Below are 14,860 nucleotides of genomic sequence, written 5' to 3' on the forward strand. Positions count from 1 at the left end.
AAAGGGATAGTGGATGGGATGGCTGGGCAGACTTAATTTTCTGTGTCTACGAATAATTTCAAGAAAGGGTGGGACTGGCACGTGGGATCTCTTAGTGAGAGGAGGAGATAGTGGATGGGACATTTGGCCTTTATCTGCCGTAATGTTTCTGAACCTGAACCTACTAAAGTCCTAATTAGGCCAGATAGTAACAAAGTCTACAATATGATTATGATTTAATCTATGGCAAATGATGCTCTCAATTGCTTAATAGGTGGATTGATTTAAACAATTCCTTCAATGCAGGCAAAGAACTCGCCTTTTCCTTCCAGTCGTGCTGCAGTAATTGAAAACATAAGAGTCACTGCTCGCTGTTTCCTTACATTTTTAGAAGCAAACAATATGATTTTGCTCTCTGCTGGCTGTTATTCACATTATTTCTAAATAAGTCACGTTGGGCCATTTTCCGAGCCAGAAAAGATCAGATTAACCAGGTTGGTCTGTTCTGGTGAATTTCTCCCCCACTATTCTGAGGATGTGCGAGTAGGGCAAGCCCCCCTTCCTAGCTGAAATCTAGTGGGAGAGGGGTCTGTAGGCTATACATTTTGGAGAGTTTAGAAGGGGCAGGTCTGGAGCTAGGGTGAGGTGAAAGAGGCACTGCCCCGGTCATTGTATTTTTGAGGCCACCGATGAGGGCAGAGAGCGAACAGTCATATTTTGGGCAGAATACCTAGTTCTGGTACCAAGGAGGTGAAGGAAAGATTGAACCTCTTCATTCTTGTATTTTTTTCTTATTAAAACGTCTTTACATTGTGGGTCTGAGAAAGGGTAAATGTTTTCCAGGTGAGGAAAGAGTCCAAATTTGGAGTGAGGGATCCAGTTCCTTTGCTTTCCTTTAAGCTTAACTGCCAAGGGTTACCATATGGCTTCAGAAAAGCAATGGAAGTAAAACCCGGATGTTTCAAGCTGTCCTCCTTTTTCTGGAGCCATGTGCTAACCCTAAGTATTAGCCTCATTTTTGTAGGCCACTTTTCATGCACTCCATTCCCTCTGTGATGTCCACTCCGTTACCAGCCTTTGTTGCATCTGCACACTTTTCCTTCTAACCTCTTGGCAATATTGGTCACAAATATATTGCATGGACTTGGCCTCAAGATGGTTCCCTGAAGCATTCCTTTGTGCAAATTCCATTTTCCATCAGCCTCGGCCACCTATCACTCAGCCGATTTCTAAGTAGACCACTTCTACATATGCCGTTAATCCAGTTCTTTCATCACCCAGTCATAAAAATCAACCAGACACATTCGACACAATTTTCCTTTGGAAAAACCATATTGCCTTGGATCTTGTAAACTCGTTGTATTGTAGAAAGTTGACCATCCTTTCCTTCAGTGACAGAAATCTGCGTCCTGTGCCTTTATACTGTGGAGTTTAAATGTCTCTATCATGTTTCCCCTCTGCTGCCTTTCTTCCAAAGTAAACATACTGAGATCTTTAGGTCTGTCTTCATACACTTTATGGCAAAGATCAATGACCATTTTGTAGGATAACCTGGAGTGACTCCATCTTTTTGACAGTGCAAACTCCAGAATTGTACACAGTACTCTAAATGAGCTCTTACCAGAGGCACTATCACCCATAGGTGTCAGAACGGGTGAGGCCACAGGGGCCATGGCCTCCCCCCAAATTTATGCTTTAAATCTTTGGCCAGCCACCGCGCAGCGTCAAACAGCAGGCCTGGGGGCAGGCCTGCTCGTGGACGCTGCGCGGTGGCTGCCCAAAGATTAAAACTAAAACGCCGGGAGGAGGACTCAGGAGCTGTTGATAGGTCATGCACTTGGGCGGGGTTCCTGCTCCCCCCCCAAAAAAAAATAAATAAAGCAGTATTCTGCTGCCTATGCTATCGCCTCCGTTATCCTGCAAAATGTATTAAAAGATAGAACCTCTGTACCCAAGAATCCTTTCAGCTTTTGCAGTCACCTTTTCCACTGGCCACATTGGGATTATATAGCCCAGATGTGTGACTCTATATTTTTTAGGATTAAATCTAAGCTACCAAACTCTAAGGCATCCTTCAAGCTTCATTAAATTCCTCTTCATGCCAGTAGCTAGTAATTTGGCTGCATCATTGGATTGCTCCCTGATATTCTGAAATTTAAGAAGGTACTGAAAACAAGTCTGTTTGTAGAGGCTTTCAGCTGATTGGATTATAGCACTGGTTGAGATGAATTTTAGATGCGTTGTGTTTGTTTTAATTTTTGTATGTCAAATTATGATTATGTTTGCAAATCGCTAAGGATTAAGTGGGTTAGAAATTTTTTAAATCAATAAATTGCCATCATTTTTCCCCCCATCATCGAGGTCACCGATTTGTCGTGCCTCGCCCCGTCTCTGTTCCCGCCTTTGTGAAGAGGGATCGCATCAGCTTTTCTCCGATCATCTGGCACTTCTTTGGTCTCCAAGAATCTATTAAACGCATCCACGGATGATGCTCCAGCCTCCTTTTGTTTGTCTGACTGTGCAGTGTTGGGATGTGCTGATGCAGTGATGCTGCCCTAGGCAGTTGCCTAGCCTGTCTAATGCTAGGGCTGGAGCCCTGTTTGAACCAGTGCTAATTTGACTCCTGCCCCTGTGTTTCATCTTGCATGCATGCATTCTTTTTAAATACATTAAATTACCAGATGCCTAGTGAACTCATACATTTAAGCAGTAAAACTCAGGCCTTTCAGAGGAGACTTTTACAGCCTCCTGGCTGTATGACGTGCTTCCAGTAAATTTGCTTTGAACTAAAATACCATTCATTAAACAGATAAAAATGTTTACATTTTTATACCTTAATGCAATGTATCTTCAAAGAAAGATATTATTAACAGAGCTGCTGTGAATGTCTTGCCAAAAGTTTATGGATCTCCTCAAATGACCTAGGTGGGTAATGAATATTCTCCTCTAAGTTATGGTTAGTACAATACACTGTCCAGCCATTAGAAGTCCACTTAGCAGATGCAGAGTCCTATTTTATGTTGACTAGAGCAGTGGTTCCCAACCCTGTCCTGGAGGACCACCAGGCCAATCGAGTTTTCAGGCTAGCCCTAATGAATATGCATGGAGCAGATTTGCATGCCTGTCACGTCCATTATATGCAAATCTCTCTCATGCATATTCATTAGCAAACTTTTGGGAGGGGAATCTTAGACCAGTGGTTCCCAATCCTGTCCTGGAGGACCACCAGGCCAATCGGGTTTTCAGGCTAGCCCTAATGAATATGCATGGAGCAGATTTGCATGCCTGTCACGTCCATTATATGCAAATCTCTCTTAACCGCACAAGCCTCGAACACTTATGATCTTAAAGTGTTTGAGGACGGAGCTTGCAGGAATGGGGCAGGGACAGCAACAAAACCCCCGGGGATGGGACAAGGAAATTGAGTTCCCGCAGGGACGGGGGGAAAATGTGTCCCCTTGTCATTGATAAGAACATAAGAATTGCCGCTGCTGGGTCAGACCGGTGGTCCATCGTGCCTAGCAGTCTGCTCACGCGGCGGCCCTCTGGTCAAAGACCAGCACCCTAACCGAAATTAGCCCTACCAGCGCCCGTTCCTGTTCAGCAGGAACTTGTCTAACTTTGTCTTGAATCCCTGGAGGGTGTCTTCCCCTACGACAGCTTCCAGAAGAGCATTCCAGTTTTTCACCACTCTCTGGGTGAAGAACTTCCTTACATTTGTATGGAATCTATCCCCTTTCAACTTTAGAGAGTGCCCTCTCGTTCTCTCTGCCTTGGAGAGGGTGAACAACCTGTCCTTATCTACTAAGTCTATCCCCTTCAGTACCTTGAATGTTTTGATCATGTCCCCTCTCAATCTCCTCTGTTCGAGGGAGAAGAGGCCCAGTTTCTCTAATCTTTTGCTGTACGGCAGCTCCTCCAACCCCTTAACCATCTTAGTTGCTCTTCTCTGGACGCTTTCGAGTATTACCATGTCCTTCTTCACGTACGGCGACCACTGCTGGACACAGTACTCCAGGTGAGGGCGCACCATGGCCCGGTACAGCGGCATGATAACCTTCTCTGATCTGTTGGTGATCCCCTTCTTAATCATTCCTAGCATTTTGTTTGCCCTTTTTGCCGCCGCTGCACATTGTGTGGAAGGCTTCATCGACTTGTCGATCAGAATTCCCAATATACACTATAGAGATCAGAATTGAGAAGTCTAGGTTGGGATGCAATGGCATAGCCAGAACTGAATTTTTGTGCTGGTGGGGTTCCCCCCCACCAATCACTTGCTGTCCATCCCCCAACCAAACTTCAAATCAAAATGACCGTAGCTGGTGGAGATCCCCAATCTCTGCCAGCTGAAGAAATCTGGAACCAGAGTCAGCAGAGAAGTGAGGAAGCACGGCGGTCAGCGACAGCACTCTGAACTGCGGTGGCTGGCATTGCCAACATCCTGAGCATCTGAATTTGCAGCCGAGTCCACGGGAGGATAAGTAACTTGCCTATGACCAAAACGAGCTGCAATGGGATTTGAACCAGGCTTCCTGGTCCTCAGCTACTCTACTCCAGAGTTCTGCTGGTATCTAACTTTCCAGCTAAGGTTATCCGCATTCCTCTTCAAGCCTGCTGGAGTCAGCCATGGGCCTGAAGGTCACGGAGTTGATTTTTATGCACCATCACCAACATTTTGCTGTCCTTATACAATCAATCATTCTTTCCAGGCTGGACTATTGTAACTCCATCTATCTAAGTCTAACCAAGAAAAGTCTTCAAAGACTTCAGTGGATCCAGAACAATGCGGCTAGGTTGATCTTCGCAAAAAGTAAATTTGATCATGTTTCCCCGCTTCTGTCAAAACTTCACTGGCTTCCAGTAATTTCTAGGGTTCACTTTAAGTGTGCCTGCCTAACATTCAAGACCCTGCATGGCATACTTCCTCCTCTAATTCTACTATCTTGGAATTCTATGAGACCTGAGACTACCAGATCCATCCAAAAACAAACTATCTTTTCCCTCGCTAAAAGGCGTTATCTATGCTGGAAAATTAGGGAACTCCCTTTTCTTCAAAATCACTGAGCTTTGGAATAACCTTCCTGCCCTGCTGCGGAATCTGGGCTCCTAAAGCATCTGAAAACTTGGCTATTCTCAAAAATGTAAATATCGCTACCCTCTTTATAATCACTAACTCTTATTATGTCTTTCCTTCGTTATCTTAAAGTTCCTGTAAACCGTGCCGAGCTCCATCTCTACGGAGAGGATGGGGTATATAAACTTAAGGTTTAGATTAGTTTATTGTTTTGACTACCAGTTCTCCACCTATTCCCCAATGGATTTTTTTTTTGGGGGGGTGTCTATTGGGTTGGACTGTATAAGCATCCAGTCTACTACTACTATTTATCACTTATACACAGTGACGTAGTAAGGGGGGGCAATGCGCCCTGAGTGCGGTCTTGGGAGGGGTGCTGTTACCCATCCTCCTCTCCGCCCCCCCCCCCCACCCGCTTGTTCCTGACCCTCCCCTTCCCTCGTACCTGTTTTTCATTTTCCCTGCGTGAGCAGCATTACGAACTTCTGGCCCGCATCGGTGTTGCTTCTCTCCGAAGTCACTTCCGGTCCCCGCATCAGATGTGGACAGGAAGTTCATGATGTTGCTCCCGCCTGGAAAATTAAAAAGGTATGGGGGAAGGGAAAGGGGGGGCACGCATGGCTGAGGAGTGCAGGAAGGACTGGGGGGACGTCACCGCCCGGGGCACCACCCATCCTCGCTACGCCGCTGCTTATATACTGCTGAAAAGCGTACCTAATGCTGTACATTTTGACATTTAATAGATAGTCCCTGCTCGGATGAGCTTACAATCTAACTTGGACAGACAGATATGACATATAGGGGTTGGGGATGGGTGAGGTGGGAGGAGTTAGGAGTTCAAAGCAGTCTCAAAGAGGTCCGACAGGGGTTAGCTGGGAAACACCACTGCCAACGAAGAAATGCCAGCATAGTGCCCACCAATCTTTCTCTGGCCAAGGAAAGTAGGTGCAGGATAACAACATCCTATGATGTGCCTGCCCAGCTCATAACCCCAAATGCAGGTTTAGCCACTCCATTTGGAGTCTCCATCTCTAGTTTGGGAAGCTCCGCTCTAGAGGATGTCCCTGTCTCCTCCTCTTCAGTTGGCATAAGCAGGGGTTTAAAGACAAGCGCAGCCCGACTTATACAGCTGCCATCTACCCCCCTCTGCCCCCCCCAAGAACACTTGGCTGCTACCAGCTTGATATTGGACCTCCCTTGCTAGTCTATGTTTTATGGAATGAGGCACTTGCTGTGACTGAATTGGAAAACCCAGTCAGCATTAGGACATCCCTGAACATAAAATGGATTACAGAGAGGTCTGCCGTGCACCGGTCTTGCAATGCTGAATTATTCCGGGCCCGTGCACTGCCTGCAGCAGCTTGGCGGCATCCTGTTGTGTTGTGAAAGCGTGAACTCTGTAGGAAGCGTTTGGGAGAGTCAGAGCAGCTGGCGCAGAATTCCGAGGTAATCGTTCTAATCCTACTCACGTGAAGGCTGAAGTCCTGACCAGTGAGCACTCCAGTTGTTCGGAGGTACCGGGTCAATTCGAGATGCTGGTTCCAGAAATCACTGGGGGGGGGGGGGGGAAATAGGAGGGAAAGGGCTTACTTGGCATATTTGAAATCGCTGTAAATCTTTGGACACAATCAGCAAAAACATCTACACAGTAGCAGACAGCACAGAGTACAAAGCCTTGCGTCTGGTCGGCTTCCCTGCTGCCTCTCTTGTTTTTTCGATTGCTCTGCCTTTCGCAGTTACTCCTGTTCTAGAAATGGTGAGACTCCTGCTACTAGGCCAAATGGAGCATGAGCAAATTTTCAAAACTGGATCAATTTCAGAAAGAGATCTCTAACAGGAGGGTTAAGCATGGACTGGATCATTTCCTAAAAGAGAAGTCTATAGGCCATTAATGAGATGGATTTGGGGAAATCCACTGCTTATTCCTAGGATAAGTGGCATAGAATCTGGTTTTCTCCTTGGGATCTTGCCAGGTACTTGGGACCTGTGTTGGCCACTGTTGGAAACAGGATCCTGGGCTTGAGGGACCTTCAGTCTCTCCCAGTACTCAATTCTTATGTGAGCCAAGTCTAGGACAATCAAGCCATTGTGACATCACTGAAGTTGGCTCTTAGACATTGGTGGAATGAGGCATTATGACATCACAATCTCAGCTCTGGAATATTGCTACTTTGGGAAAATTCTGTAAATGGTGTCTAAAAAGATAGGCAACTCTCTCTTGTTAAATCACACATGCACTTATTACAGAATCATGCCTAACTTAGGGATCCTTATACTAAACAGCGCTAGAAGTTTTTAGTGCGGGCTGGCGAGGTAAGTGTTCCGACAAATGTTCCTATAAGCATCAGAGCATTTACCTCACCAGCCGGCGCTACAAAACCTCTAATGCCGTTTAGTAAAACCCAGCAGTAAAACTTAGGGTTTTAAAGGCCTACTTTGTAGGCGCCTAGGTCCTTTAGAGAATCGCGTCTGGGGGCGCCCAAGTCCCTCTCCTAGGGTTACCAGACATCTGGATTTCCCCGGACGGCTTTTCAAAACCCATCACGTTGTCCGGGTTTTGAAAAGCTTGGAACAAATCACTGTCGGGCAGGATTGGGGCGGGACTGGGGCATAACGGGGCAGGGATGGGTGGAACTGGGCGAGCCTGGATTTTCCAAATGGAAAATCTGCTAACCCCGACTTCTTCATCCATAAATACGCCTACTTTGGAGTTAGGCGCAGTTAAACGTCAAGCGATAGGCACCTAATCAACCAATTCATTCATTTTACTAAGCTGTGGTAGAGGTTTCAACCGCGGCCCAGGGCACTAAATGCTCCGATACTGCTCCAACACTCAGAGAATTCCTTTGAGCGTCAGAGCATTTAGGATTCTGAGTCGCGGTTGACATTTCTACTGTAGGTTAGTAAAAAGGGGGGGGGGGCACTTAACTTTAGGGTCCTATGTTTAGATGCCACTTATACAGTTTCCCCCCTTAGTCCAAGTTTCCAAGTTTTATTTACATTTGATATACCATAAAAAGGAATGTTTTTAGCTGACTTTTGAATCTTTCAAGGGTAAGTTCTACTCGAGCGTGGTAAGGAAGGGCGACTTTGTAAAAGTGTCTCTTCTGGGTTTTGTTTTTGGGTTTTTTTTATCTTCCCTCCCCTCTTTTACAAAGCCATGGTAGTGGCTGCCGCACGGCAAACGCTCTAACGCCCATTAAATCTCTAAGGGCATCAAAACAAATGCTGCAGTAGCCGCTTTGTAAAAAGAACCCACTATTTTTAATCACAAAAGTTCTAGGGCAGCTCACAAAATGACCTGTTTATGTTTCTTTAAGATTTGATCTAACGCTCCTGCATTTTACTGACCTAAGCGGTTTACAAAGAACCAAACTAAAATGAAATTAGGTACTTGAAAAAAACGACCCTATCTGTCCCGAAGGCTAAAGGACCTGATAAACTAAAAATATGTAATAACAACATGTAATACGCCGAGAGGTTGGATAGGCTGGGGCTCTTCTCTCTGGAAAAAAGGAGGCTCAGGGAGATATGATAGAGACCTTCAAGATCATGAGGGGCATAGAGAGGGTGGATAGGGACAGATTTTTCAGACTGAGGGGGACAACAGGTACGAGGGGGCAGTCGGAGAAACTGAAGGGAGATAGGTTCAGAACAAATGCGAGGAAGTTTTTTTTCACCCAAAGGGTCGTGGACACTTGGAATGCGCTACCGGAGGAAGTGATCAGGCAGAGTACGGTACAGGGATTGGACGGATTCCTGAGGGATAAAGGGATCGTGGGATACTGAGAGAGGTGCTGGGATGTAACACAAGTATAGAAAGCTAACCAGGTAATAAGTATAGAAACCCAACCAGGTCGTGCATGTGCAAGACCGGAGGGTTAGGACTTCAATGGGAAGATAGGACTTCAATGAGAAACCAAGGTGGCAAGGGGGCCCCTTCTGGTGATTCAGACAGGTCGTGACCTGTTTGGGCCGCCGCGGGAGCGGACTGCTGGGCAGGATGGACCTATGGTCTGACCCGGCGGAGGCACTGCTTATGTTCTTATGTTCTTATAACATAAGATAACCCATAAAGATCACCTTTTAGTTCTCACTAAAATCAGTAGTACAGAAAAACCCTCAGAGATGCTACCAATATAGTCAAGACTTTCTTTGTCTTTTGGCTTTATGCATCAAATCCTCATCGGGTCTAATATTGATTAATTCCTATATTAGGTTGAATCTACCATAGAAATTCTTAAGATGTTTAGGTACTTAGCTTCATGTTAAGTGGCCAGGTTCACAGGGACTAACAAGCCCATGGACTAACAAGCCCTGTGAACCTGGCCACTTAACATGAAGCTAAGTACCTAAACATCTTAAGAATTTCTATGGTAGATTCAACCTAATATAGGAATTAATCAATATTAGACCCGATGAGGATTTGATGCATAAAGCCAAAATACAAGAAAGTCTTGACTATATTGGTACTATATTGGTGCCTTATAAGGCACTATTTAAAGTCTTATTCCTGGAATTATCACCATGTAACATAAATCCAATATCCAATTCCAAGCTTCCAACCTTTAAAGTATTCTTTCTCTGTTATACATTTAGATCCTTATCTGGTGTTGCTGCTTCTGTTTTAGCCATAGACCTCAGAAACACCCCTCCTCCGTCCCATACAGGCTATGTTCTCATAACGGGGAGATTCATGTGTAACCTCCTCATCGGTCAAGGCTTAAATGTTAATAGCTAATGCTCAATATTTTTATGTTTTTTTAAACACTTTTTATAACTTTTAAAACGACTAATGAAGTATGTGTACTTATCTTCAAAAGTGTTGCTGTACTAGGCTGGTGGACCCGACATGTTTCGATGCCGCTTCGTCAGGGATCCACTCATGCCGTTAACCACCATCCCGCATAGACTCTTCAAATACAAGCGGCATCGAAACATGTCGGGTCCACCAGCCTAGTTCAGCAACACTTTTGAAGATAAGTACACATACTTCATTAGTCGTTTTAAAAGTTATAAAAAGTGTTTAAAAAAACATAAAAGTATTGAGCATTAGCTATTAACATTTAAGCCTTGACCGATGAGGCGGTTACACATGAATCTCCCCGTTATGAGAACATAGCCTGTATGGGACGGAGGAGGGGTGTTTCTGAGGTCTATGGCTAAAACAGAAGCAGCAACACCAGATAAGGATCTAAATGTATAACAGAGAAAGAATACTTTAAAGGTTGGAAGCTTGGAATTGGATATTCCAACCCTTTGGGTGAAGAAAAACTTTCTTGCATAGGTTCAAGACAAATGCAAGAAAGTTTTTCTTCGCCCAAAGGGTCGTGGACACATGGAATGCGCTCCCGGAGGAAGTGATCAGGCAGAATACAGTACAGGGATTCACACAGGGATTGGACGGATTCCTGAGGGACAAAGGGATCGTAGGGTACTGAAAGGGGTGCGGGGACAAAGGGTCAGGAATTGGATGGGAAGATAGGACTTCGATGAGAAACCAAGGGGTGATTCAGACAGGTCATGACCTGTTGGGCCGCCGCGGGAGCGGACTGCTGGGCGGGATGGACCTGTGGTCTGACCCAGCAGAGGCACTGCTTATGTTCTTATATTGGATTTATATTGACTATATTGGTGGCATCTGAGGGTTTTTCTGTACTACTGATTTTAGTGAGAACTAAAAGGTGATCTTTAAGGGTTATCTTATATTATGAATTCTTAATTTACTCTCCTATAACTTCACATTTGAACTTTGCCGCAGTTGGTAAATATAACAACATATAATACATTTCCAAGTTGAAACATCAAAGAAATAAAAAATAAAATAAAACAAATTTAAGAGAGAGAAAAGTCTCAGAAGCGGCCTGATAGCAAACAGTCCTATTTTAGTCCAGGTCTTAATACAACTTCCGGCACAGCTCCGTCACTGGCAGAGCTTGAGAGCATCAAAGAAATGAACATTTCTAAAACATAGCCACTGAAATAAATAAACCCAGATCAACACGAATCAGTACAAATTAATACAGGTTGCGGTCCCCATTCCATTATTCAATTCAGGAGAGCCATTTGGGAAAAAAATGTGCTTTTAGATGTCTCTTAAAATTTTGAAATGATTCTTCTTTCCTTAACTCTACTGGTAAATTGTTCCACAATAAAATCAGAAAACAGTCATCACTTACACTGATAAATATTCTAAATCTCTTGTTCAAAGTACCTAATAATAGGCTTGTGCTCCATGAACATTCAAAAAAATTGAGACTTAGGCATTATTACAACCTTGCCTGGATAATTTGGCTATGAGTTCTCTCATAAATCGATCGAAAATGGTTCAACGTTCTGAGCTTATTGGTAAACTGTTCCATAATTTAGGGCCAAGTACCTTGATCACACTATCCACTTCCTGTGCAAAGCCACGCTAGCATTTTTAGCACTGGCCATGGCGGGAACAGCTCAGACGCTCACAGGTCGGTACTAAAAATGCTAACGTAGCTTTGTAAAGGAGAAGGTATGTAACAAAAATTTTATTTTATTTTTTTGTTCCTGGGCAAATTTTATAAGAAGCGCCCAAAAGTCAGGCGCTGATGTAGGCACCATTCAGCGAGGTTCAAGTACAGTTGGCTGCTGTTTCGTGAATTGCGCTGAACGGTGCCTATTTGGGCACCTATTTTGGAGGCGCCCAATAAATAGGCCAGCTCTGGGCACAACTGAAAGTTAGGCGGCCATGCCAGCGCTTAAGCACACTTAAGAGCAGCGATTCTGAAACAAGGGGCCTAACATGTAGCCACGCCCATGCCCAACATGCAAATTGAAGGCTGCTTAATTTTTGGGAGGTGCCTTGTTACAGAATCATTCTTTCTTGATAGGCGCCTAAGTTTCCATTATTGCTGATTAAAAAGCTTAACCAGGCTTGTTGTTCAATTTAGGTAGACGCCTATCTAGTTGGGTACTTCCAAAATAGGTGCCCAATATTAGGTTATAGAATTTGGGCCTTTCTTAATTGCCTATGCCACATAAGTATAGAAAATGTCTATCATTCCCCTCAAACTTTGCTTTTATGACCAGGATATTGATATTTTGAAATGTACCTTTATTGCAGAACATTTCAGATCGATTCCAAGTTGAGTAAACTTAGTGGCTCTTTTGACATCTAGGCTCAAGCAGAGGAATTTGTTGGATGAAAGTGCGCAAGTCACAGATCAGAGGAAGAGTCACAAAGCTTTTTCGACCTTCTTCACTCATTAAGATAGGCTCTGCTTCTGACACAATGCAACCAGTCTATTTCAAGCAATTGGAATCATCTGTAACCCGGGAACAAGTATCTTCCACTGGTTCACTCAGTGCACCTCATAGAGGATTGCAACAGCAACAAGACGTTACTAGGCACCTTGAAGTACGGCTGGGAGGTCATCGGAGACTTCAAAATGGTGACATTCCTAATGGGTCTTCAAGGCGGCTTTACCACGTTTCCCTGCTATCTCTGCCTTTAGGACAGCAGGGACACAAAGACACACTACCAAAAGGTTGGATTGGCCACAGCAGACCAGGTTCTCTGTGGGAAGAAACAATGTCAAATGGGAACCACCTGCGGACCCCCAGAAGGATCTGATGCCACCACTGCACTTCACATTAGGCCTAATGAAACAATTTGTCAGAGCTCTAGATAAGGAGTCAGCAGCTTTCAAGTACCTTGAAGACATCTTCCTTAATCTGTGTGAGGGCAAAGGTCACAGCTGGAGATTTTGTCGGGCTACAGAAGATCCTGGAGTGCAAGGAATTTCCCATGAAGCTAACTAGGAAGGAGAAAGTGGCTTGGAACAGCTTTATTGCAGTGGTTCGGGGCTTCCTGGGCAATCACAAGGCCATAAACTATGTGGAGTTGTTTGAGAATCTGATGAAGAATTACAGTAAAATGGGTTGTAGGGATGTCTCTCAGGCGGTTTTACCACGTTTCCCTGCTATCTCTGCCTCAGGGTGCTGAGGCTGTAGCTTTAACCACTGCATCACTCTAGAAATCAAAATGTAGTAAAAGTGAGCCAAGTCTAGGACAGTCAAGCCATTGTGACATCACTGATGAGGTTGGCTCTTATTGGTGGATGAGGCATTATGATGTCACAATACCAGCTCTGCTTATCAGAGGCTGAAACTTTTCACACTATTAGTCAATTTTCTATACTGTTCTCCCAGGGGAGCTCAGAGTGGTTTACACATGAATTTATTCAGGTACTCTAGCATTTTTCCCTGTCTGTCCTGGTGGGCTCACAATGAGGAGACTAAGTGACTTGCCCAGGGTCACAAGGAGAAGTGGGTTTGAACCCACCACCTCAGGGTGCTGAGGCTTTTGCTTTAACCTCTGTGCTACTCTCTCCCTCTGCAGTTATCAAAGGCACTGGAGTCTTTTGTTTCTTTGTTGGGGGTGATTAAACTCAGGATGAATCGTAGGGGAATGAGAAAAGCACAGCTGATTTTTCTGATTACTTCCCATGACTGCTTCATCCACACAGTCTTGCATTAAGAACAGAGATTTCAGGGCACTGCGACCAGTCATGGCAGAACCATGGGGCTAAGTCCAGTATGTCAGAGTAGGATCTAGTACCGTGGTCCAAAAAGTAGAGAGTGAGGAGGGACAGCGCGAAAGAAACAGAGGTCAACTTGAGGAGAGCAGCATAAGAGGTGAGCGACGGAACGCTGGAGGCAGCAGGAATATGGCAAGATCAAGGCTTGAAAGGAAGAGAAATGGGAAAAGTGTTTAAAAAATCTGAAAAGAAGCCAAAAAATGCAGCACTTTGACTTTAATTCCTCATACAGTTTTCCAAAGGCCCTAAACATAGGCAACCTTTTGACCAGTTATGTTGAAATATCACTTTAATAGCAGCTGTTAGGCCTGAGCAGCATTAGAGCAAAATTAAATGACTTAAAATGGTCATTTTGCTCCGGTTCATACTGTGTGAGTCAGTAGAGATAAACAGTTATGAGTTTTGCTTGTACTCTTGTGTTTGAAGCACAAAGAATAACTTTTAATTAAAGAGAAAATGGTTTGACCTGCCCCAAGCTTCGATTTTACCACGCACTGACCAAAAAACCAAAGGAGGCAGGAGATGGTCGGACATTGATAAGGGGAAAACCAGAAAGCATATAACTTTAGTTTGATAAATAATTTTGCTTTCGTTCCTTTTTTCCTTCTTGTACTATTGAAATTGTAGTTCAACCTATTTAATTATAAATAGTGATTTTATGTAAGGAGAGCAACGAAACTGGTAAGAGGGCTGGAACACTGCCCATACGCCGAGAGGTTGGATAGGCTGGGGCTCTTCTCTCTGGAAAAAAGGAGGCTCAGGGGAGATATGATAGAGACCTTCAAGATCATGAGGGACATAGAGAGGGTGGATAGGGACAGATTTTTTCAGACTGAGGGGGACAACAGGTACGAGGGGGCAGTCGGAGAAACTGAAGGGAGATAGGTTCAAAACAAATGCAAGGAAGTTTTTTTTCACCCATAGGGTCGTGGACACTTGAAATGCGCTACCGGAGGAAGTGATCAGGCAGAGTACGGTACAGGGATTCAAACAGGGATTGGACGGATTCCTGAGGGATAAAGGGATCGGGGGATACTGAGAGAGGTGCTGGGATGTAACACAGGTATAGAAAGCTAACCAGGTAATAAAAAATAGTATAGAAACCCAACCAGGTCGTGCATGTGCAAGACCGGAGGGTTAGGACTTCGATGGGAAAATAGGACTTCAATGAGAAACCAAGGTGGCAAGGGGGCCCCTTCTGGTGATTCAGACAGGTCGTGACCTGTTGGGCCGC

At 44.6% G+C, this 14,860-nt stretch overlaps 1 protein-coding gene across 4 annotated transcripts in view; it reads right to left on the reverse strand.

Moving 5' to 3' along the window:
- Nucleotides 1-14,860, reverse strand: part of CALD1 (caldesmon 1) — a 220,030-nt gene that overhangs the window by 122,515 nt on the left and 82,655 nt on the right. Inside the window, exon 2 of one of the 4 annotated variants that reach the window (XM_033951388.1) lies at nt 6,523-6,604. The exons of the other annotated variants lie outside the window; for them this stretch is intronic. The gene's annotated coding sequence lies outside the window, so the exon portion shown is untranslated. The remainder of the gene's footprint in view (nt 1-6,522; nt 6,605-14,860) is intronic. 4 annotated transcript variants of the gene reach the window in all.

This window comes from Geotrypetes seraphini, chromosome 7 (assembly GCF_902459505.1).
Source record: "Geotrypetes seraphini chromosome 7, aGeoSer1.1, whole genome shotgun sequence".
NCBI classification, from domain to species: Eukaryota; Metazoa; Chordata; class Amphibia; order Gymnophiona; family Dermophiidae; genus Geotrypetes; species Geotrypetes seraphini.